At 35.9% G+C, this 25,877-nt stretch overlaps 4 non-coding genes across 4 annotated transcripts; all 4 read left to right on the top strand.

Annotated features, from left to right (window-relative positions):
* Nucleotides 1–2,689: 2,689 nt before the first annotated feature.
* Nucleotides 2,690–2,771, top strand: Trnas-gcu (transfer RNA serine (anticodon GCU)). The gene has a single exon. It is a non-coding gene; the product is annotated as a tRNA-Ser (tRNA).
* Nucleotides 2,772–10,393: 7,622 nt separating this feature from the next.
* Nucleotides 10,394–10,475, top strand: Trnas-gcu (transfer RNA serine (anticodon GCU)). Its single transcript has one exon. It is a non-coding gene; the product is annotated as a tRNA-Ser (tRNA).
* Nucleotides 10,476–18,094: 7,619 nt separating this feature from the next.
* Trnas-gcu (transfer RNA serine (anticodon GCU)) lies at nt 18,095–18,176 on the top strand. The gene has a single exon. It is a non-coding gene; the product is annotated as a tRNA-Ser (tRNA).
* A 7,619-nt stretch (nt 18,177–25,795) lies between these two features.
* Nucleotides 25,796–25,877, top strand: Trnas-gcu (transfer RNA serine (anticodon GCU)). The gene has a single exon. It is a non-coding gene; the product is annotated as a tRNA-Ser (tRNA).

Raw genomic sequence — 25,877 nt, 5'->3', positions numbered from 1 at the left:
TTTGTCTTTCGATGTCAATGCGTCTCACAAATAACTGAATGTCCAATTTGCCGTAATTATACACAGGGTAGCTTGAATCGAACAACACATTGCAGATAGCTCTCGATCGGATTATGCAAAGTCACATATTGTTTCATTGAGAAAGACACATTTCCTTGTTTAAAATAATCCGATATCGAGTAGTAGAAAATAATTGATACATCTTATTTATGACAATGATATATGGGCGTGTTTGGGATTTAAGGCAGTCATAAAGTCTAGTACACCCCGGTAAAACATTTTATGGAAACAACAACACTAACCTCTTAGCTGCATTAGTTGACTACCTAATCAATTGTTTATAATGAACGTTCTAGTTCCATTAGTTGCCTCCCTTGGTTCGACAAAAGAAAAACGATTGACCCCCTCCTGCAACAATTGAATAAATGGCGAATCCGAAAGGAGGATTGCGTTTTACTAAGGAGCATATATCAGATGGGACTTTCACAACCAAATGTGCCATTCTTCTTAATTTATTATTATTATTATTATTATTATTATTATTATTATTATTATACTCTTGATAACTGTTTATCTACTTTTCTAAATATGAAGTTGAAAGGGACTTATTTTTCATGTCCTTAAATAAGCAGCACTTAAATGTCCTCCATATGTTTCACAGACAAATGTTTTTGTGCATGGGAACAAATTTGATATAATGTCAACATGAATATCGATGTTTCTGGCTGTATTTGAACAACCTCTCTTTTTAAATTCTGATAATTCATGTGGTTGTAAAATATTCATGTTCACATAACTTATAAAGGCAGGAATTGTTTGTGTTTAGGACGTTGTTTGTGAATCAAATCCTGAGATCAAAGCGAAAAATACAGAAAACTTACAATTGTATAATAGAAAGTATACCTTTAGAATGACACAAAAGAATCAAACCCCACCGTGACCAATTGAAGAAATACTATATATCCCAAAATTGATAGCAAATTGTATGACCTCTATTCATATACACCACAATTATTTTACAGGCTCATCTAAAGTTTAATTTTCGAGAACCAGCCTCCGTTTCCTTCCGGAGCAGGATATCAAGTTTGGAAACATGTAATCACTGGAAATGTGTAAATTTGCCTTTTAAGAGCACATATTGTATGGATTAACGAAAAATTGAAACAAAATAAATTCCATTTTTAATATGGCAATGTCATGTCAGAGGTCAAAACTTTTCGGCACTTTTGGGTGGGATCGCAGGGGTGGTTCAGTATGTATTTTTCACAGGGAGCGCAAAGAAGACCGCAAGCTGACTGTGGGATTTAGCAGCTAGTGAGGGCCAGGGAGACAAACACTCATTTTTGTCTGGGGGTGGGGAAGGGTGATGCCGGCGGTGGGGTGGGAAACACGGGGAGGCTTGTCCACCTGATCACTGTCGAACGTTCCAATGCTATATCATTACATGCCACATTGTTTTTCTTTTGCTTGTATCATGTCCTTGACAAATTGTTTTCTGTACCTTTAAATTCTCTACAATAATTGATACAGTGCCAAAGAAAAGAACTTAATATTTTACATGCATGTATCAACTTCTATATAGGATCTCAACAAAATACATGGCTTAAGGGTGAAAGTAATGTTACCTTGACCTTTTGTTCTATTTCACTTTAGCTGCATGTACATTTGACATTTTATTATTGCTAGAACGGTGTAGAAGGTCCAAATTAGCACCAAAAAAAGCCGTCATTGAAGCGTGAAAAGTAAATTACATTGACCCACATTTTATATATGAAATCAGATACATATTTACTGAATGTGCCTTTTATTTATATTTTTGTGCCTGAAGATAAATGATAATTTGATGTTATGAATTTAAAATTAAAAACAAAAAACAAAAACCAAATAAAAGTGATTAGCAGAGCGTGGTTTCGATCCACGGACCTCTGGGTTATGGGCCCAGCACGCTTCCACTGCGCCACTCTGCTGTTAGTTGTTATTGTTGTTGTTATAGGGTTTAACGCCATTTTTCAACACAAGATAGGCTATACATGGCGGCCAGTATTAATGGTGGAGGAAGAACCCGGGAAAACCCCGGAAAGAACCACCGACCCACGAGAAGCTACCGGCAAGCTTTCTCACATGTCCACACTGGCCGAGCCCGAGACTCGAACCCACGCAGACAGAGGTGAGATGGCAGTGATCCGTGACGGAGAGCGCTTTAGACCACTCGGCCACTCGGCTCTGCTGTTAGAAAACATTGATTTTTATAACTTTAAAAAAAATGGAACTGATATTCACTTATCTGATGTAATACTTACCGAAGAGATGAATTACAACGAATGTTCGTACGAGTTTTTTCCCTTGCCTAACAATCCATTGATATGAACATGCTTGCTCACTAAGGGACCGACCATGTATTTGTTTCTGTTTATTGGGTGGGTAGGTGGGTAATGTTGAGTTTTCTCCCAGCCAGAAGAATTGTTTTAATTTACCTGAAGATATATATTTCTTCTTTTAAAGAATATCATGCACTAGGTTCTTTATGTGCACATCAGTTAGAGCTAGGATGGTTCGATGGTTAGAATTTTTTTCTGTCTGAAAAAGACATATATTGAATCGTGAATATCAGACAAAAGTTGTGTGTGGTTTAGGCCAGGTAGCTATAGATCACTCCCTACATAAATAGTGTACTCATCAAAATACACCGGACGAGGTGGCCGAGTGGTTAAGGCGATGGACTGCTAATCCATTGGGGTCTCCCCGCGTGGGTTCGAATCCCATCTTCGTCGATATACATTTTATCTGATGTGTAGAACTTTTAGTTATGACTACAAACCGTATTCATCAATATTGTAATGTGATATCGTCACGTCAGAAAGAAAACACGCCTAATGATGTCTCCATGATTTTTTTTGGTGGTTTGTGTCTTGAATGGACTGACGTTTTGTGCATGTTTGTGACAGGTTTGTGTATTGACCTGTTCCGGCTGCATATTTATAATCGAGTTGTACTTTCTGTGCGTGTGGAACATTTTATCTCCCACAGGAGAAAAAAAAAACAACAACATTTCTTGGCATTGAAATAAAGTCCCAGTAGTGCTAACATGCATGCGGGAAGTGTAGCCAAATATCAATGCCGCGAATCGGCCGATTAGCAGAAACATTTAGGGTTGCGAGCAAGGCAAAAGGGATCAAGTTAAGGTTTGGGAGGGTAAGGGGTGAGTTGTTTCCAAAATTCCAAAACGGCACCAAAGCACATGCGTATGTGTCTGTTTACTAGAAGTGTGTGTAATACCCATTAAAACGATGGTCAAATTTTAAGTAACAGGAGACTGTACGTTTGTATACTCGGATAGTCTTGGACAACAATCTACAATTGCGGTTAATGTTAAGAAGGTCAAAGAAACTGATGTTATCAGAAGTGTAGAAGAAATGACGGGGAAAATGTTCGTTTATGTAGCTGTCCTTTCACCTGTTCATACTTTAAGTACCTGTGTACCAAACTGATTAAAATCAGATCTCCGCTGTTACCAAATGAAGATCTGACAGCGATCGCTTAGAAGGCATATTCTGGTACCTATGCTATTACCATAATTGCTAATTTTATCAACCAGTCAGATGAGGTCTAATATCTTTGCGTTTTGAGAAAGAGCACCGTGGGTGAAAAGGATGAATGTGTATCGAACGATTTGATTCACTTTCAGATTTTTTGAAAGTTGCATTTCCATTGGCTAATTTAATGGTCACCTGAATGTCATTCTTCAGTGGTCGTCGTCACATCTTCACGTAGGACAGCGGAGATCTGATTTTATCAGATTGGTGTCTATGTTGACCGGGGTATAGATATTCCTCTTCATATTCTTTCTAATTTCTACTTATTTCTTCTTCTAAAAGGTACACAGGTACATAAAGTATGAACATGTGAACGTAATACCTTCCAGATGTATAGCGCACAAGCAATGGACTCTCTCCAGTTCACTTATATTCTGAGGGCTAGGGTTAAATTAAGTTTCACAATAATACAACGTTCATGGAATCGCGGTAGTTTCATGGAAAATATAATTTGTGAGCCGACTAATTCCATACCTGTGTACTCCAATATTAATAAAACCAATAACGTACTTGCAAGTTTATCTTTAACCTCTTTAAGTTTTGTATATAATCTGCTATACTTAGACACGTTAACACCAAAATGTCTACATAACTGCTGTTTCTGGAGCACTCTCAAAATCCAAGAACCATTTTCACTTGTTTCGTTTGTAGTCAGACGACTTTTCGGTGAACACAACGATCTTAGGTTTCTAGAAGTTATATCCAAATGCCGACTTTATGGAGTGCACGTTGCATATAAAACAGTATCTGATCCACTAATACCGTGTGCAACAATTGTGGAGACCAATACGAGTTATAGCACTACCTTGGTAGGTGGTTACAATAGCTGCAATTGATCAGCATAACAAACACATACGTATCGATGATATTGCTATTCGAGAGCTTCATAATTACAGTTGATAGCAATATTTACGATCTTTGGAGATCAAGAGAGAATGGTACTATGCGAACTATGGCAGTGCAGGATGGATTATATCTTAAATTCCTCCAAATTATATATTGGTATGCAAAATATTTTGTTATGCATGTACATCATTATGAGATCGATCCTAAAATAACTACATGCAACGAAGAAATTAGGCACTTACTTAAATTAGATAATGTTTGTAATGATGAATAGGTATGTAGAGTGAAATCTATTATTATTGAGGGAAAGAGTAAAATATTTTAGTGAACAACTCACTTAGTGGATAATGCAAAATATAAAAGTAAGAATTCTCGCTCCTATACAGTACGAAGAGAAAGAAAGAAAGTTTCCAAGAATTGTATAGATGTCAAGACAAAATGATTCTATTTTCTGTAAAATTTACCGCTAAAGATTCATTTGATATCAATACATAGGAAGAACTCGAACAACAATGAAGTGACTAAGAAATAAGATTGTTTTGAGGTGTTATACCGAGATTTTAATCCAGTTTGGTGATTGAAAGTGACGCAAATAGCAAATACTTTATAAAAAAATCCTGAAAAATATCAACAAAAGCGAAATGTTATTAATGAATCCATTGATGACTTTGGCTCACTTGTTTCAAATGAAAATCAAATATTAAAATACATTTATAAGTTTTATTGTATTTTGTAATTATCGAGCACAGATGATGAGAGTTGTAAAGAATCAGTTTTAATCTTGGTAAATTCATCCGTACCTGCTGATGATACGTATTTGAGTAGGGTCAGACAAGGGGGTATAAAATACATGCAGCTATAAATATAATGTCTAAAATTAGATATTTTGGTCTGGTTAAATCGATAAAGTAGTTGTATTTTACAACGTTTTAAATTATGAATATGATAACCTGTTAGAGATTTTTTCTTCTTCAGATCGTTAACAAGGAATCAATTACGTCATGGACAGTGAGATTTGATACAATATCATTTTTTACAACACCAAGAGCGACTAAAGAAGCTGGAAATATTGGCGACCTATGAGACTATTTAATGTAGATGATACTATTTTGACAAGGGTTATGGCTCATGGTTTGAAATGGGTATTACCCAAAATTATGCCTCTAATTCAGACATGCTCTATAGTTTGAAGGGATATTGCTGATACAACATTCACTGTAGGAGATGTCATTGCTATGACCTAGAGGGACAACATCGAGGGATATACCTTAAAAATTGATAAAAGCAACGTTTTTGACAGAGTCAAAAGTTTGTCTCATTCACATAAATTTTGGATTTGGTCAAATTTTTATTCAGCCGATATTAAAGACAGTGTTAAATGCAGTGTGCATCTAACACCATTCTTTCCGATTAAAACTTCTCTCTGATAAGGCTGTTCTCTATCGGTAATGCTATATATAATACCAGTTGAACGTTAAGGGTGATACTAGAGTGGCAAATGTATTTTTTCTAGTGAGTAAATGTTTCCAAAACAAAATACCCTACTCCAAAAGGAAACAGCGGCTGGTTTACGGAAAATCAAGCTACTTAAAAGCGAGTAAAACATTTGTGCTATACATGAACAGAAGTCATACAATTTAGTATCACCTCTGTGTAATAAGTTTTAATTTTAGACAAAGTGTTATTCTAACTGAGCTCCAGCACTAGTTCCCAAAATTAAGATAACGTGATCACAATGTTGAAATTGGAGCTGTCTGCAGAATTCAACAGAGACTGCCTGATGAATTAAATAAAAGTTCCGTTTGTTTTCTTTATTCCCTTTTGAACCAGATCCTTTACAATATAAACCAAGTACAATAAATGATTGATTAATAGATTCTTTCTTTGCTAATGTCATGGTTGTACCATCGGCATGTTGAAAGACTTTACTTGTACTGCTAGACAATAGAAATAGAGCAACATTGACATAATAATTTATAATTATAGCGAGCCCTAAATGTTCCGCTTCAAATAAATATAGTATAGTTAGTATAGGGCGACTTTTGAGGACTGAATGTTTAATTGAAAAGGCTTTCATTAAATGCATTTAACACTGTTTCTAATTTCAATATAAAATATTTGTATCCATTAAATAAAACTGTCACCAAACCCGAATTGTCGTAAAAGAGATACCAGTATGAATGGTTGACTCTGTGAAAAGCTTTTTCTTGATCAGTTTCATCACCTCTTTCTTCACCATCTGCACCCTGTATTACTTCATCAACCTCGTGTTCATCATCTTCTACAACTTGAATCCCCAATCTGTCTTCCTTTGTGGCAACGTTAGCAATTCGGTAATTAATTTCTTCAATTTAATCATTTAGCATGTAACATCTTTAGGCAGTTGTATTTCTTAAGTCATATTTCCCACATGAACACAAATAAAGAAAATTTCCACAATTGTCAGAGCTTTGCCTTTTGTACTTCCTAGGAACATGACGCTGTTTCCAACACTTGTGGCACACGAAATCTGTGCAATCTGTCATCATGCGACCCGGGTCAAGACAAAAAGAGCGCACCTTTACTTGATTATCATGCAATAACTTAACGAACTAATGGTCACTTACAGTTTGATGCTTCCGACTGTAGGGCTAAGATTTTATCTCTTTTGGAAAACTGTATTTTACATAATATTACAAATCTATGTTCTTAACCTAAGTACTAGAAAAGATGTAAAACCAGCAAGTATTGTAAAATGTAACAAATAATTTCTCTAGAATACGAAATAAAACATGAAATAACAAATAATAAATATTTAAAAAATAACAAACAATCAAAATTAAATATCCAAAACAAAAATGCGTCACGTCTGTCACACGATTTCTAGGGTAGTATCTATCCTGAATGGGAGATAGGAATTCCACTCCGTATTCTCTTATCTTGATACCTATCTCTTCGTCGGAAACGTGTGCAGGTAGGCGAGGTATTTACACAGTAATAGTGTCAGAATATGGGGAAGTACAGTCATAGTTATCACTGCCAATTCCACTTTAGATTATACTCTTTATTTGGCAACGTAACCTCATACAAATTTGAAACTTTCGGCACAACTACATAGAAAGACATTTTGTTTTTTCGTTGACTGATTGGATCGTGAAAGTTGTTATGTCCTAAGCATAGGTAGGGCGTATTTCTAAAGCTAGTCACATGATCACATCTATTCATTCCGCGCTGACGTAGATTTCTTGTGACCAGAGATTCATACTCCAAAACTCTCTTCAGTCAGTTTGTCTTTCGATGTCAATGCGTCTCACAAATAACTGAATGTCCAATTTGCCGTAATTATACACAGGGTAGCTTGAATCGAACAACACATTGCAGATAGCTCTCGATCGGATTATGCAAAGTCACATATTGTTTCATTGAGAAAGACACATTTCCTTGTTTAAAATAATCCGATATCGAGTAGTAGAAAATAATTGATACATCTTATTTATGACAATGATATATGGGCGTGTTTGGGATTTAAGGCAGTCATAAAGTCTAGTACACCCCGGTAAAACATTTTATGGAAACAACAACACTAACCTCTTAGCTGCATTAGTTGACTACCTAATCAATTGTTTATAATGAACGTTCTAGTTCCATTAGTTGCCTCCCTTGGTTCGACAAAAGAAAAACGATTGACCCCCTCCTGCAACAATTGAATAAATGGCGAATCCGAAAGGAGGATTGCGTTTTACTAAGGAGCATATATCAGATGGGACTTTCACAACCAAATGTGCCATTCTTCTTAATTTATTATTATTATTATTATTATTATTATTATTATTATTATTATACTCTTGATAACTGTTTATCTACTTTTCTAAATATGAAGTTGAAAGGGACTTATTTTTCATGTCCTTAAATAAGCAGCACTTAAATGTCCTCCATATGTTTCACAGACAAATGTTTTTGTGCATGGGAACAAATTTGATATAATGTCAACATGAATATCGATGTTTCTGGCTGTATTTGAACAACCTCTCTTTTTAAATTCTGATAATTCATGTGGTTGTAAAATATTCATGTTCACATAACTTATAAAGGCAGGAATTGTTTGTGTTTAGGACGTTGTTTGTGAATCAAATCCTGAGATCAAAGCGAAAAATACAGAAAACTTACAATTGTATAATAGAAAGTATACCTTTAGAATGACACAAAAGAATCAAACCCCACCGTGACCAATTGAAGAAATACTATATATCCCAAAATTGATAGCAAATTGTATGACCTCTATTCATATACACCACAATTATTTTACAGGCTCATCTAAAGTTTAATTTTCGAGAACCAGCCTCCGTTTCCTTCCGGAGCAGGATATCAAGTTTGGAAACATGTAATCACTGGAAATGTGTAAATTTGCCTTTTAAGAGCACATATTGTATGGATTAACGAAAAATTGAAACAAAATAAATTCCATTTTTAATATGGCAATGTCATGTCAGAGGTCAAAACTTTTCGGCACTTTTGGGTGGGATCGCAGGGGTGGTTCAGTATGTATTTTTCACAGGGAGCGCAAAGAAGACCGCAAGCTGACTGTGGGATTTAGCAGCTAGTGAGGGCCAGGGAGACAAACACTCATTTTTGTCTGGGGGTGGGGAAGGGTGATGCCGGCGGTGGGGTGGGAAACACGGGGAGGCTTGTCCACCTGATCACTGTCGAACGTTCCAATGCTATATCATTACATGCCACATTGTTTTTCTTTTGCTTGTATCATGTCCTTGACAAATTGTTTTCTGTACCTTTAAATTCTCTACAATAATTGATACAGTGCCAAAGAAAAGAACTTAATATTTTACATGCATGTATCAACTTCTATATAGGATCTCAACAAAATACATGGCTTAAGGGTGAAAGTAATGTTACCTTGACCTTTTGTTCTATTTCACTTTAGCTGCATGTACATTTGACATTTTATTATTGCTAGAACGGTGTAGAAGGTCCAAATTAGCACCAAAAAAAGCCGTCATTGAAGCGTGAAAAGTAAATTACATTGACCCACATTTTATATATGAAATCAGATACATATTTACTGAATGTGCCTTTTATTTATATTTTTGTGCCTGAAGATAAATGATAATTTGATGTTATGAATTTAAAATTAAAAACAAAAAACAAAAACCAAATAAAAGTGATTAGCAGAGCGTGGTTTCGATCCACGGACCTCTGGGTTATGGGCCCAGCACGCTTCCACTGCGCCACTCTGCTGTTAGTTGTTATTGTTGTTGTTATAGGGTTTAACGCCATTTTTCAACACAAGATAGGCTATACATGGCGGCCAGTATTAATGGTGGAGGAAGAACCCGGGAAAACCCCGGAAAGAACCACCGACCCACGAGAAGCTACCGGCAAGCTTTCTCACATGTCCACACTGGCCGAGCCCGAGACTCGAACCCACGCAGACAGAGGTGAGATGGCAGTGATCCGTGACGGAGAGCGCTTTAGACCACTCGGCCACTCGGCTCTGCTGTTAGAAAACATTGATTTTTATAACTTTAAAAAAAATGGAACTGATATTCACTTATCTGATGTAATACTTACCGAAGAGATGAATTACAACGAATGTTCGTACGAGTTTTTTCCCTTGCCTAACAATCCATTGATATGAACATGCTTGCTCACTAAGGGACCGACCATGTATTTGTTTCTGTTTATTGGGTGGGTAGGTGGGTAATGTTGAGTTTTCTCCCAGCCAGAAGAATTGTTTTAATTTACCTGAAGATATATATTTCTTCTTTTAAAGAATATCATGCACTAGGTTCTTTATGTGCACATCAGTTAGAGCTAGGATGGTTCGATGGTTAGAATTTTTTTCTGTCTGAAAAAGACATATATTGAATCGTGAATATCAGACAAAAGTTGTGTGTGGTTTAGGCCAGGTAGCTATAGATCACTCCCTACATAAATAGTGTACTCATCAAAATACACCGGACGAGGTGGCCGAGTGGTTAAGGCGATGGACTGCTAATCCATTGGGGTCTCCCCGCGTGGGTTCGAATCCCATCTTCGTCGATATACATTTTATCTGATGTGTAGAACTTTTAGTTATGACTACAAACCGTATTCATCAATATTGTAATGTGATATCGTCACGTCAGAAAGAAAACACGCCTAATGATGTCTCCATGATTTTTTTTGGTGGTTTGTGTCTTGAATGGACTGACGTTTTGTGCATGTTTGTGACAGGTTTGTGTATTGACCTGTTCCGGCTGCATATTTATAATCGAGTTGTACTTTCTGTGCGTGTGGAACATTTTATCTCCCACAGGAGAAAAAAAAAACAACAACATTTCTTGGCATTGAAATAAAGTCCCAGTAGTGCTAACATGCATGCGGGAAGTGTAGCCAAATATCAATGCCGCGAATCGGCCGATTAGCAGAAACATTTAGGGTTGCGAGCAAGGCAAAAGGGATCAAGTTAAGGTTTGGGAGGGTAAGGGGTGAGTTGTTTCCAAAATTCCAAAACGGCACCAAAGCACATGCGTATGTGTCTGTTTACTAGAAGTGTGTGTAATACCCATTAAAACGATGGTCAAATTTTAAGTAACAGGAGACTGTACGTTTGTATACTCGGATAGTCTTGGACAACAATCTACAATTGCGGTTAATGTTAAGAAGGTCAAAGAAACTGATGTTATCAGAAGTGTAGAAGAAATGACGGGGAAAATGTTCGTTTATGTAGCTGTCCTTTCACCTGTTCATACTTTAAGTACCTGTGTACCAAACTGATTAAAATCAGATCTCCGCTGTTACCAAATGAAGATCTGACAGCGATCGCTTAGAAGGCATATTCTGGTACCTATGCTATTACCATAATTGCTAATTTTATCAACCAGTCAGATGAGGTCTAATATCTTTGCGTTTTGAGAAAGAGCACCGTGGGTGAAAAGGATGAATGTGTATCGAACGATTTGATTCACTTTCAGATTTTTTGAAAGTTGCATTTCCATTGGCTAATTTAATGGTCACCTGAATGTCATTCTTCAGTGGTCGTCGTCACATCTTCACGTAGGACAGCGGAGATCTGATTTTATCAGATTGGTGTCTATGTTGACCGGGGTATAGATATTCCTCTTCATATTCTTTCTAATTTCTACTTATTTCTTCTTCTAAAAGGTACACAGGTACATAAAGTATGAACATGTGAACGTAATACCTTCCAGATGTATAGCGCACAAGCAATGGACTCTCTCCAGTTCACTTATATTCTGAGGGCTAGGGTTAAATTAAGTTTCACAATAATACAACGTTCATGGAATCGCGGTAGTTTCATGGAAAATATAATTTGTGAGCCGACTAATTCCATACCTGTGTACTCCAATATTAATAAAACCAATAACGTACTTGCAAGTTTATCTTTAACCTCTTTAAGTTTTGTATATAATCTGCTATACTTAGACACGTTAACACCAAAATGTCTACATAACTGCTGTTTCTGGAGCACTCTCAAAATCCAAGAACCATTTTCACTTGTTTCGTTTGTAGTCAGACGACTTTTCGGTGAACACAACGATCTTAGGTTTCTAGAAGTTATATCCAAAGGCCGACTTTATGGAGTGCACGTTGCATATAAAACAGTATCTGATCCACTAATACCGTGTGCAACAATTGTGGAGACCAATACGAGTTATAGCACTACCTTGGTAGGTGGTTACAATAGCTGCAATTGATCAGCATAACAAACACATACGTATCGATGATATTGCTATTCGAGAGCTTCATAATTACAGTTGATAGCAATATTTACGATCTTTGGAGATCAAGAGAGAATGGTACTATGCGAACTATGGCAGTGCAGGATGGATTATATCTTAAATTCCTCCAAATTATATATTGGTATGCAAAATATTTTGTTATGCATGTACATCATTATGAGATCGATCCTAAAATAACTACATGCAACGAAGAAATTAGGCACTTACTTAAATTAGATAATGTTTGTAATGATGAATAGGTATGTAGAGTGAAATCTATTATTATTGAGGGAAAGAGTAAAATATTTTAGTGAACAACTCACTTAGTGGATAATGCAAAATATAAAAGTAAGAATTCTCGCTCCTATACAGTACGAAGAGAAAGAAAGAAAGTTTCCAAGAATTGTATAGATGTCAAGACAAAATGATTCTATTTTCTGTAAAATTTACCGCTAAAGATTCATTTGATATCAATACATAGGAAGAACTCGAACAACAATGAAGTGACTAAGAAATAAGATTGTTTTGAGGTGTTATACCGAGATTTTAATCCAGTTTGGTGATTGAAAGTGACGCAAATAGCAAATACTTTATAAAAAAATCCTGAAAAATATCAACAAAAGCGAAATGTTATTAATGAATCCATTGATGACTTTGGCTCACTTGTTTCAAATGAAAATCAAATATTAAAATACATTTATAAGTTTTATTGTATTTTGTAATTATCGAGCACAGATGATGAGAGTTGTAAAGAATCAGTTTTAATCTTGGTAAATTCATCCGTACCTGCTGATGATACGTATTTGAGTAGGGTCATACAAGGGTTGATAAAATACATGCAGCTATAAATATAATGTCTAAAATTAGATATTTTGGTCTGGTTAAATCGATAAAGTAGTTGTATTTTACAACGTTTTAAATTATGAATATGATAACCTGTTAGAGATTTTTTCTTCTTCAGATCGTTAACAAGGAATCAATTACGTCATGGACAGTGAGATTTGATACAATATCATTTTTTACAACACCAAGAGCGACTAAAGAAGCTGGAAATATTGGCGACCTATGAGACTATTTAATGTAGATGATACTATTTTGACGAGGGTTATGGCTCATGGTTTGAAATGGGTATTACCCAAAATTATGCCTCTAATTCAGACATGCTCTATAGTTTGAAGGGATATTGCTGATACAACATTCACTGTAGGAGATGTCATTGCTATGACCTAGAGGGACAACATCGAGGGATATACCTTAAAAATTGATAAAAGCAACGTTTTTGACAGAGTCAAAAGTTTGTCTCATTCACATAAATTTTGGATTTGGTCAAATTTTTATTCAGCCGATATTAAAGACAGTGTTAAATGCAGTGTGCATCTAACACCATTCTTTCCGATTAAAACTTCTCTCTGATAAGGCTGTTCTCTATCGGTAATGCTATATATAATACCAGTTGAACGTTAAGGGTGATACTAGAGTGGCAAATGTATTTTTTCTAGTGAGTAAATGTTTCCAAAACAAAATACCCTACTCCAAAAGGAAACAGCGGCTGGTTTACGGAAAATCAAGCTACTTAAAAGCGAGTAAAACATTTGTGCTATACATGAACAGAAGTCATACAATTTAGTATCACCTCTGTGTAATAAGTTTTAATTTTAGACAAAGTGTTATTCTAACTGAGCTCCAGCACTAGTTCCCAAAATTAAGATAACGTGATCACAATGTTGAAATTGGAGCTGTCTGCAGAATTCAACAGAGACTGCCTGATGAATTAAATAAAAGTTCCGTTTGTTTTCTTTATTCCCTTTTGAACCAGATCCTTTACAATATAAACCAAGTACAATAAATGATTGATTAATAGATTCTTTCTTTGCTAATGTCATGGTTGTACCATCGGCATGTTGAAAGACTTTACTTGTACTGCTAGACAATAGAAATAGAGCAACATTGACATAATAATTTATAATTATAGCGAGCCCTAAATGTTCCGCTTCAAATAAATATAGTATAGTTAGTATAGGGCGACTTTTGAGGACTGAATGTTTAATTGAAAAGGCTTTCATTAAATGCATTTAACACTGTTTCTAATTTCAATATAAAATATTTGTATCCATTAAATAAAACTGTCACCAAACCCGAATTGTCGTAAAAGAGATACCAGTATGAATGGTTGACTCTGTGAAAAGCTTTTTCTTGATCAGTTTCATCACCTCTTTCTTCACCATCTGCACCCTGTATTACTTCATCAACCTCGTGTTCATCATCTTCTACAACTTGAATCCCCAATCTGTCTTCCTTTGTGGCAACGTTAGCAATTCGGTAATTAATTTCTTCAATTTAATCATTTAGCATGTAACATCTTTAGGCAGTTGTATTTCTTAAGTCATATTTCCCACATGAACACAAATAAAGAAAATTTCCACAATTGTCAGAGCTTTGCCTTTTGTACTTCCTAGGAACATGACGCTGTTTCCAACACTTGTGGCACACGAAATCTGTGCAATCTGTCATCATGCGACCCGGGTCAAGACAAAAAGAGCGCACCTTTACTTGATTATCATGCAATAACTTAACGAACTAATGGTCACTTACAGTTTGATGCTTCCGACTGTAGGGCTAAGATTTTATCTCTTTTGGAAAACTGTATTTTACATAATATTACAAATCTATGTTCTTAACCTAAGTACTAGAAAAGATGTAAAACCAGCAAGTATTGTAAAATGTAACAAATAATTTCTCTAGAATACGAAATAAAACATGAAATAACAAATAATAAATATTTAAAAAATAACAAACAATCAAAATTAAATATCCAAAACAAAAATGCGTCACGTCTGTCACACGATTTCTAGGGTAGTATCTATCCTGAATGGGAGATAGGAATTCCACTCCGTATTCTCTTATCTTGATACCTATCTCTTCGTCGGAAACGTGTGCAGGTAGGCGAGGTATTTACACAGTAATAGTGTCAGAATATGGGGAAGTACAGTCATAGTTATCACTGCCAATTCCACTTTAGATTATACTCTTTATTTGGCAACGTAACCTCATACAAATTTGAAACTTTCGGCACAACTACATAGAAAGACATTTTGTTTTTTCGTTGACTGATTGGATCGTGAAAGTTGTTATGTCCTAAGCATAGGTAGGGCGTATTTCTAAAGCTAGTCACATGATCACATCTATTCATTCCGCGCTGACGTAGATTTCTTGTGACCAGAGATTCATACTCCAAAACTCTCTTCAGTCAGTTTGTCTTTCGATGTCAATGCGTCTCACAAATAACTGAATGTCCAATTTGCCGTAATTATACACAGGGTAGCTTGAATCGAACAACACATTGCAGATAGCTCTCGATCGGATTATGCAAAGTCACATATTGTTTCATTGAGAAAGACACATTTCCTTGTTTAAAATAATCCGATATCGAGTAGTAGAAAATAATTGATACATCTTATTTATGACAATGATATATGGGCGTGTTTGGGATTTAAGGCAGTCATAAAGTCTAGTACACCCCGGTAAAACATTTTATGGAAACAACAACACTAACCTCTTAGCTGCATTAGTTGACTACCTAATCAATTGTTTATAATGAACGTTCTAGTTCCATTAGTTGCCTCCCTTGGTTCGACAAAAGAAAAACGATTGACCCCCTCCTGCAACAATTGAATAAATGGCGAATCCGAAAGGAGGATTGCGTTTTACTAAGGAGCATATATCAGATGGGACTTTCACAACCAAATGTGCCATTCTTCTTAATTTATTATTATTATTATTATTATTATTATTATTATTATTATACTCTTGATAACTGTTTATCTACTTTTCTAAATATGAAGTTGAAAGGGACTTATTTTTCATGTCCTTAAATAAGCAGCACTTAAATGTCCTCCATATGTTTCACAGACAAATGTTTTTGTGCATGGGAACAAATTTGATATAATGTCAACATGAATATCGATGTTTCTGGCTGTATTTGAACAACCTCTCTTTTTAAATTCTGATAATTCATGTGGTTGTAAAATATTCATGTTCACATAACTTATAAAGGCAGGAATTGTTTGTGTTTAGGACGTTGTTTGTGAATCAAATCCTGAGATCAAAGCGAAAAATACAGAAAACTTACAATTGTATAATAGAAAGTATACCTTTAGAATGACACAAAAGAATCAAACCCCACCGTGACCAATTGAAGAAATACTATATATCCCAAAATTGATAGCAAATTGTATGACCTCTATTCATATACACCACAATTATTTTACAGGCTCATCTAAAGTTTAATTTTCGAGAACCAGCCTCCGTTTCCTTCCGGAGCAGGATATCAAGTTTGGAAACATGTAATCACTGGAAATGTGTAAATTTGCCTTTTAAGAGCACATATTGTATGGATTAACGAAAAATTGAAACAAAATAAATTCCATTTTTAATATGGCAATGTCATGTCAGAGGTCAAAACTTTTCGGCACTTTTGGGTGGGATCGCAGGGGTGGTTCAGTATGTATTTTTCACAGGGAGCGCAAAGAAGACCGCAAGCTGACTGTGGGATTTAGCAGCTAGTGAGGGCCAGGGAGACAAACACTCATTTTTGTCTGGGGGTGGGGAAGGGTGATGCCGGCGGTGGGGTGGGAAACACGGGGAGGCTTGTCCACCTGATCACTGTCGAACGTTCCAATGCTATATCATTACATGCCACATTGTTTTTCTTTTGCTTGTATCATGTCCTTGACAAATTGTTTTCTGTACCTTTAAATTCTCTACAATAATTGATACAGTGCCAAAGAAAAGAACTTAATATTTTACATGCATGTATCAACTTCTATATAGGATCTCAACAAAATACATGGCTTAAGGGTGAAAGTAATGTTACCTTGACCTTTTGTTCTATTTCACTTTAGCTGCATGTACATTTGACATTTTATTATTGCTAGAACGGTGTAGAAGGTCCAAATTAGCACCAAAAAAAGCCGTCATTGAAGCGTGAAAAGTAAATTACATTGACCCACATTTTATATATGAAATCAGATACATATTTACTGAATGTGCCTTTTATTTATATTTTTGTGCCTGAAGATAAATGATAATTTGATGTTATGAATTTAAAATTAAAAACAAAAAACAAAAACCAAATAAAAGTGATTAGCAGAGCGTGGTTTCGATCCACGGACCTCTGGGTTATGGGCCCAGCACGCTTCCACTGCGCCACTCTGCTGTTAGTTGTTATTGTTGTTGTTATAGGGTTTAACGCCATTTTTCAACACAAGATAGGCTATACATGGCGGCCAGTATTAATGGTGGAGGAAGAACCCGGGAAAACCCCGGAAAGAACCACCGACCCACGAGAAGCTACCGGCAAGCTTTCTCACATGTCCACACTGGCCGAGCCCGAGACTCGAACCCACGCAGACAGAGGTGAGATGGCAGTGATCCGTGACGGAGAGCGCTTTAGACCACTCGGCCACTCGGCTCTGCTGTTAGAAAACATTGATTTTTATAACTTTAAAAAAAATGGAACTGATATTCACTTATCTGATGTAATACTTACCGAAGAGATGAATTACAACGAATGTTCGTACGAGTTTTTTCCCTTGCCTAACAATCCATTGATATGAACATGCTTGCTCACTAAGGGACCGACCATGTATTTGTTTCTGTTTATTGGGTGGGTAGGTGGGTAATGTTGAGTTTTCTCCCAGCCAGAAGAATTGTTTTAATTTACCTGAAGATATATATTTCTTCTTTTAAAGAATATCATGCACTAGGTTCTTTATGTGCACATCAGTTAGAGCTAGGATGGTTCGATGGTTAGAATTTTTTTCTGTCTGAAAAAGACATATATTGAATCGTGAATATCAGACAAAAGTTGTGTGTGGTTTAGGCCAGGTAGCTATAGATCACTCCCTACATAAATAGTGTACTCATCAAAATACACCGGACGAGGTGGCCGAGTGGTTAAGGCGATGGACTGCTAATCCATTGGGGTCTCCCCGCGTGGGTTCGAATCCCATCTTCGTCGATATACATTTTATCTGATGTGTAGAACTTTTAGTTATGACTACAAACCGTATTCATCAATATTGTAATGTGATATCGTCACGTCAGAAAGAAAACACGCCTAATGATGTCTCCATGATTTTTTTTGGTGGTTTGTGTCTTGAATGGACTGACGTTTTGTGCATGTTTGTGACAGGTTTGTGTATTGACCTGTTCCGGCTGCATATTTATAATCGAGTTGTACTTTCTGTGCGTGTGGAACATTTTATCTCCCACAGGAGAAAAAAAAAACAACAACATTTCTTGGCATTGAAATAAAGTCCCAGTAGTGCTAACATGCATGCGGGAAGTGTAGCCAAATATCAATGCCGCGAATCGGCCGATTAGCAGAAACATTTAGGGTTGCGAGCAAGGCAAAAGGGATCAAGTTAAGGTTTGGGAGGGTAAGGGGTGAGTTGTTTCCAAAATTCCAAAACGGCACCAAAGCACATGCGTATGTGTCTGTTTACTAGAAGTGTGTGTAATACCCATTAAAACGATGGTCAAATTTTAAGTAACAGGAGACTGTACGTTTGTATACTCGGATAGTCTTGGACAACAATCTACAATTGCGGTTAATGTTAAGAAGGTCAAAGAAACTGATGTTATCAGAAGTGTAGAAGAAATGACGGGGAAAATGTTCGTTTATGTAGCTGTCCTTTCACCTGTTCATACTTTAAGTACCTGTGTACCAAACTGATTAAAATCAGATCTCCGCTGTTACCAAATGAAGATCTGACAGCGATCGCTTAGAAGGCATATTCTGGTACCTATGCTATTACCATAATTGCTAATTTTATCAACCAGTCAGATGAGGTCTAATATCTTTGCGTTTTGAGAAAGAGCACCGTGGGTGAAAAGGATGAATGTGTATCGAACGATTTGATTCACTTTCAGATTTTTTGAAAGTTGCCTTTCCATTGGCTAATTTAATGGTCACCTGAATGTCATTCTTCAGTGGTCGTCGTCACATCTTCACGTAGGACAGCGGAGATCTGATTTTATCAGATTGGTGTCTATGTTGACCGGGGTATAGATATTCCTCTTCATATTCTTTCTAATTTCTACTTATTTCTTCTTCTAAAAGGTACACAGGTACATAAAGTATGAACATGTGAACGTAATACCTTCCAGATGTATAGCGCACAAGCAATGGACTCTCTCCAGTTCACTTATATTCTGAGGGCTAGGGTTAAATTAAGTTTCACAATAATACAACGTTCATGGAATCGCGGTAGTTTCATGGAAAATATAATTTGTGAGCCGACTAATTCCATACCTGTGTACTCCAATATTAATAAAACCAATAACGTACTTGCAAGTTTATCTTTAACCTCTTTAAGTTTTGTATATAATCTGCTATACTTAGACACGTTAACACCAAAATGTCTACATAACTGCTGTTTCTGGAGCACTCTCAAAATCCAAGAACCATTTTCACTTGTTTCGTTTGTAGTCAGACGACTTTTCGGTGAACACAACGATCTTAGGTTTCTAGAAGTTATATCCAAATGCCGACTTTATGGAGTGCACGTTGCATATAAAACAGTATCTGATCCACTAATACCGTGTGCAACAATTGTGGAGACCAATACGAGTTATAGCACTACCTTGGTAGGTGGTTACAATAGCTGCAATTGATCAGCATAACAAACACATACGTATCGATGATATTGCTATTCGAGAGCTTCATAATTACAGTTGATAGCAATATTTACGATCTTTGGAGATCAAGAGAGAATGGTACTATGCGAACTATGGCAGTGCAGGATGGATTATATCTTAAATTCCTCCAAATTATATATTGGTATGCAAAATATTTTGTTATGCATGTACATCATTATGAGATCGATCCTAAAATAACTACATGCAACGAAGAAATTAGGCACTTACTTAAATTAGATAATGTTTGTAATGATGAATAGGTATGTAGAGTGAAATCTATTATTATTGAGGGAAAGAGTAAAATATTTTAGTGAACAACTCACTTAGTGGATAATGCAAAATATAAAAGTAAGAATTCTCGCTCCTATACAGTACGAAGAGAAAGAAAGAAAGTTTCCAAGAATTGTATAGATGTCAAGACAAAATGATTCTATTTTCTGTAAAATTTACCGCTAAAGATTCATTTGATATCAATACATAGGAAGAACTCGAACAACAATGAAGTGACTAAGAAATAAGATTGTTTTGAGGTGTTATACCGAGATTTTAATCCAGTTTGGTGATTGAAAGTGACGCAAATAGCAAATACTTTATAAAAAAATCCTGAAAAATATCAACAAAAGCGAAATGTTATTAATGAATCCATTGATGACTTTGGCTCACTTGTTTCAAATGAAAATCAAATATTAAAATACATTTATAAGTTTTATTGTATTTTGTAATTATCGAGCACAGATGATGAGAGTTGTAAAGAATCAGTTTTAATCTTGGTAAATTCATCCGTACCTGCTGATGATACGTATTTGAGTAGGGTCATACAAGGGTTGATAAAATACATGCAGCTATAAATATAATGTCTAAAATTAGATATTTTGGTCTGGTTAAATCGATAAAGTAGTTGTATTTTACAACGTTTTAAATTATGAATATGATAACCTGTTAGAGATTTTTTCTTCTTCAGATCGTTAACAAGGAATCAATTACGTCATGGACAGTGAGATTTGATACAATATCATTTTTTACAACACCAAGAGCGACTAAAGAAGCTGGAAATATTGGCGACCTATGAGACTATTTAATGTAGATGATACTATTTTGACAAGGGTTATGGCTCATGGTTTGAAATGGGTATTACCCAAAATTATGCCTCTAATTCAGACATGCTCTATAGTTTGAAGGGATATTGCTGATACAACATTCACTGTAGGAGATGTCATTGCTATGACCTAGAGGGACAACATCGAGGGATATACCTTAAAAATTGATAAAAGCAACGTTTTTGACAGAGTCAAAAGTTTGTCTCATTCACATAAATTTTGGATTTGGTCAAATTTTTATTCAGCCGATATTAAAGACAGTGTTAAATGCAGTGTGCATCTAACACCATTCTTTCCGATTAAAACTTCTCTCTGATAAGGCTGTTCTCTATCGGTAATGCTATATATAATACCAGTTGAACGTTAAGGGTGATACTAGAGTGGCAAATGTATTTTTTCTAGTGAGTAAATGTTTCCAAAACAAAATACCCTACTCCAAAAGGAAACAGCGGCTGGTTTACGGAAAATCAAGCTACTTAAAAGCGAGTAAAACATTTGTGCTATACATGAACAGAAGTCATACAATTTAGTATCACCTCTGTGTAATAAGTTTTAATTTTAGACAAAGTGTTATTCTAACTGAGCTCCAGCACTAGTTCCCAAAATTAAGATAACGTGATCACAATGTTGAAATTGGAGCTGTCTGCAGAATTCAACAGAGACTGCCTGATGAATTAAATAAAAGTTCCGTTTGTTTTCTTTATTCCCTTTTGAACCAGATCCTTTACAATATAAACCAAGTACAATAAATGATTGATTAATAGATTCTTTCTTTGCTAATGTCATGGTTGTACCATCGGCATGTTGAAAGACTTTACTTGTACTGCTAGACAATAGAAATAGAGCAACATTGACATAATAATTTATAATTATAGCGAGCCCTAAATGTTCCGCTTCAAATAAATATAGTATAGTTAGTATAGGGCGACTTTTGAGGACTGAATGTTTAATTGAAAAGGCTTTCATTAAATGCATTTAACACTGTTTCTAATTTCAATATAAAATATTTGTATCCATTAAATAAAACTGTCACCAAACCCGAATTGTCGTAAAAGAGATACCAGTATGAATGGTTGACTCTGTGAAAAGCTTTTTCTTGATCAGTTTCATCACCTCTTTCTTCACCATCTGCACCCTGTATTACTTCATCAACCTCGTGTTCATCATCTTCTACAACTTGAATCCCCAATCTGTCTTCCTTTGTGGCAACGTTAGCAATTCGGTAATTAATTTCTTCAATTTAATCATTTAGCATGTAACATCTTTAGGCAGTTGTATTTCTTAAGTCATATTTCCCACATGAACACAAATAAAGAAAATTTCCACAATTGTCAGAGCTTTGCCTTTTGTACTTCCTAGGAACATGACGCTGTTTCCAACACTTGTGGCACACGAAATCTGTGCAATCTGTCATCATGCGACCCGGGTCAAGACAAAAAGAGCGCACCTTTACTTGATTATCATGCAATAACTTAACGAACTAATGGTCACTTACAGTTTGATGCTTCCGACTGTAGGGCTAAGATTTTATCTCTTTTGGAAAACTGTATTTTACATAATATTACAAATCTATGTTCTTAACCTAAGTACTAGAAAAGATGTAAAACCAGCAAGTATTGTAAAATGTAACAAATAATTTCTCTAGAATACGAAATAAAACATGAAATAACAAATAATAAATATTTAAAAAATAACAAACAATCAAAATTAAATATCCAAAACAAAAATGCGTCACGTCTGTCACACGATTTCTAGGGTAGTATCTATCCTGAATGGGAGATAGGAATTCCACTCCGTATTCTCTTATCTTGATACCTATCTCTTCGTCGGAAACGTGTGCAGGTAGGCGAGGTATTTACACAGTAATAGTGTCAGAATATGGGGAAGTACAGTCATAGTTATCACTGCCAATTCCACTTTAGATTATACTCTTTATTTGGCAACGTAACCTCATACAAATTTGAAACTTTCGGCACAACTACATAGAAAGACATTTTGTTTTTTCGTTGACTGATTGGATCGTGAAAGTTGTTATGTCCTAAGCATAGGTAGGGCGTATTTCTAAAGCTAGTCACATGATCACATCTATTCATTCCGCGCTGACGTAGATTTCTTGTGACCAGAGATTCATACTCCAAAACTCTCTTCAGTCAGTTTGTCTTTCGATGTCAATGCGTCTCACAAATAACTGAATGTCCAATTTGCCGTAATTATACACAGGGTAGCTTGAATCGAACAACACATTGCAGATAGCTCTCGATCGGATTATGCAAAGTCACATATTGTTTCATTGAGAAAGACACATTTCCTTGTTTAAAATAATCCGATATCGAGTAGTAGAAAATAATTGATACATCTTATTTATGACAATGATATATGGGCGTGTTTGGGATTTAAGGCAGTCATAAAGTCTAGTACACCCCGGTAAAACATTTTATGGAAACAACAACACTAACCTCTTAGCTGCATTAGTTGACTACCTAATCAATTGTTTATAATGAACGTTCTAGTTCCATTAGTTGCCTCCCTTGGTTCGACAAAAGAAAAACGATTGACCCCCTCCTGCAACAATTGAATAAATGGCGAATCCGAAAGGAGGATTGCGTTTTACTAAGGAGCATATATCAGATGGGACTTTCACAACCAAATGTGCCATTCTTCTTAATTTATTATTATTATTATTATTATTATTATTATTATTATTATACTCTTGATAACTGTTTATCTACTTTTCTAAATATGAAGTTGAAAGGGACTTATTTTTCATGTCCTTAAATAAGCAGCACTTAAATGTCCTCCATATGTTTCACAGACAAATGTTTTTGTGCATGGGAACAAATTTGATATAATGTCAACATGAATATCGATGTTTCTGGCTGTATTTGAACAACCTCTCTTTTTAAATTCTGATAATTCATGTGGTTGTAAAATATTCATGTTCACATAACTTATAAAGGCAGGAATTGTTTGTGTTTAGGACGTTGTTTGTGAATCAAATCCTGAGATCAAAGCGAAAAATACAGAAAACTTACAATTGTATAATAGAAAGTATACCTTTAGAATGACACAAAAGAATCAAACCCCACCGTGACCAATTGAAGAAATACTATATATCCCAAAATTGATAGCAAATTGTATGACCTCTATTCATATACACCACAATTATTTTACAGGCTCATCTAAAGTTTAATTTTCGAGAACCAGCCTCCGTTTCCTTCCGGAGCAGGATATCAAGTTTGGAAACATGTAATCACTGGAAATGTGTAAATTTGCCTTTTAAGAGCACATATTGTATGGATTAACGAAAAATTGAAACAAAATAAATTCCATTTTTAATATGGCAATGTCATGTCAGAGGTCAAAACTTTTCGGCACTTTTGGGTGGGATCGCAGGGGTGGTTCAGTATGTATTTTTCACAGGGAGCGCAAAGAAGACCGCAAGCTGACTGTGGGATTTAGCAGCTAGTGAGGGCCAGGGAGACAAACACTCATTTTTGTCTGGGGGTGGGGAAGGGTGATGCCGGCGGTGGGGTGGGAAACACGGGGAGGCTTGTCCACCTGATCACTGTCGAACGTTCCAATGCTATATCATTACATGCCACATTGTTTTTCTTTTGCTTGTATCATGTCCTTGACAAATTGTTTTCTGTACCTTTAAATTCTCTACAATAATTGATACAGTGCCAAAGAAAAGAACTTAATATTTTACATGCATGTATCAACTTCTATATAGGATCTCAACAAAATACATGGCTTAAGGGTGAAAGTAATGTTACCTTGACCTTTTGTTCTATTTCACTTTAGCTGCATGTACATTTGACATTTTATTATTGCTAGAACGGTGTAGAAGGTCCAAATTAGCACCAAAAAAAGCCGTCATTGAAGCGTGAAAAGTAAATTACATTGACCCACATTTTATATATGAAATCAGATACATATTTACTGAATGTGCCTTTTATTTATATTTTTGTGCCTGAAGATAAATGATAATTTGATGTTATGAATTTAAAATTAAAAACAAAAAACAAAAACCAAATAAAAGTGATTAGCAGAGCGTGGTTTCGATCCACGGACCTCTGGGTTATGGGCCCAGCACGCTTCCACTGCGCCACTCTGCTGTTAGTTGTTATTGTTGTTGTTATAGGGTTTAACGCCATTTTTCAACACAAGATAGGCTATACATGGCGGCCAGTATTAATGGTGGAGGAAGAACCCGGGAAAACCCCGGAAAGAACCACCGACCCACGAGAAGCTACCGGCAAGCTTTCTCACATGTCCACACTGGCCGAGCCCGAGACTCGAACCCACGCAGACAGAGGTGAGATGGCAGTGATCCGTGACGGAGAGCGCTTTAGACCACTCGGCCACTCGGCTCTGCTGTTAGAAAACATTGATTTTTATAACTTTAAAAAAAATGGAACTGATATTCACTTATCTGATGTAATACTTACCGAAGAGATGAATTACAACGAATGTTCGTACGAGTTTTTTCCCTTGCCTAACAATCCATTGATATGAACATGCTTGCTCACTAAGGGACCGACCATGTATTTGTTTCTGTTTATTGGGTGGGTAGGTGGGTAATGTTGAGTTTTCTCCCAGCCAGAAGAATTGTTTTAATTTACCTGAAGATATATATTTCTTCTTTTAAAGAATATCATGCACTAGGTTCTTTATGTGCACATCAGTTAGAGCTAGGATGGTTCGATGGTTAGAATTTTTTTCTGTCTGAAAAAGACATATATTGAATCGTGAATATCAGACAAAAGTTGTGTGTGGTTTAGGCGAGGTAGCTATAGATCACTCCCTACATAAATAGTGTACTCATCAAAATACACCGGACGAGGTGGCCGAGTGGTTAAGGCGATGGACTGCTAATCCATTGGGGTCTCCCCGCGTGGGTTCGAATCCCATCTTCGTCG

This window comes from Sinohyriopsis cumingii, unplaced genomic scaffold (assembly GCF_028554795.1).
Source record: "Sinohyriopsis cumingii isolate HCF-2022 unplaced genomic scaffold, ASM2855479v2 utg000646l, whole genome shotgun sequence".
Lineage (NCBI taxonomy): Eukaryota > Metazoa > Mollusca > Bivalvia > Unionida > Unionidae > Sinohyriopsis > Sinohyriopsis cumingii.
The sequence above is the reverse complement of the archived record's forward strand: the minus strand, read 5'-3'. Positions and strand labels throughout refer to the sequence as shown.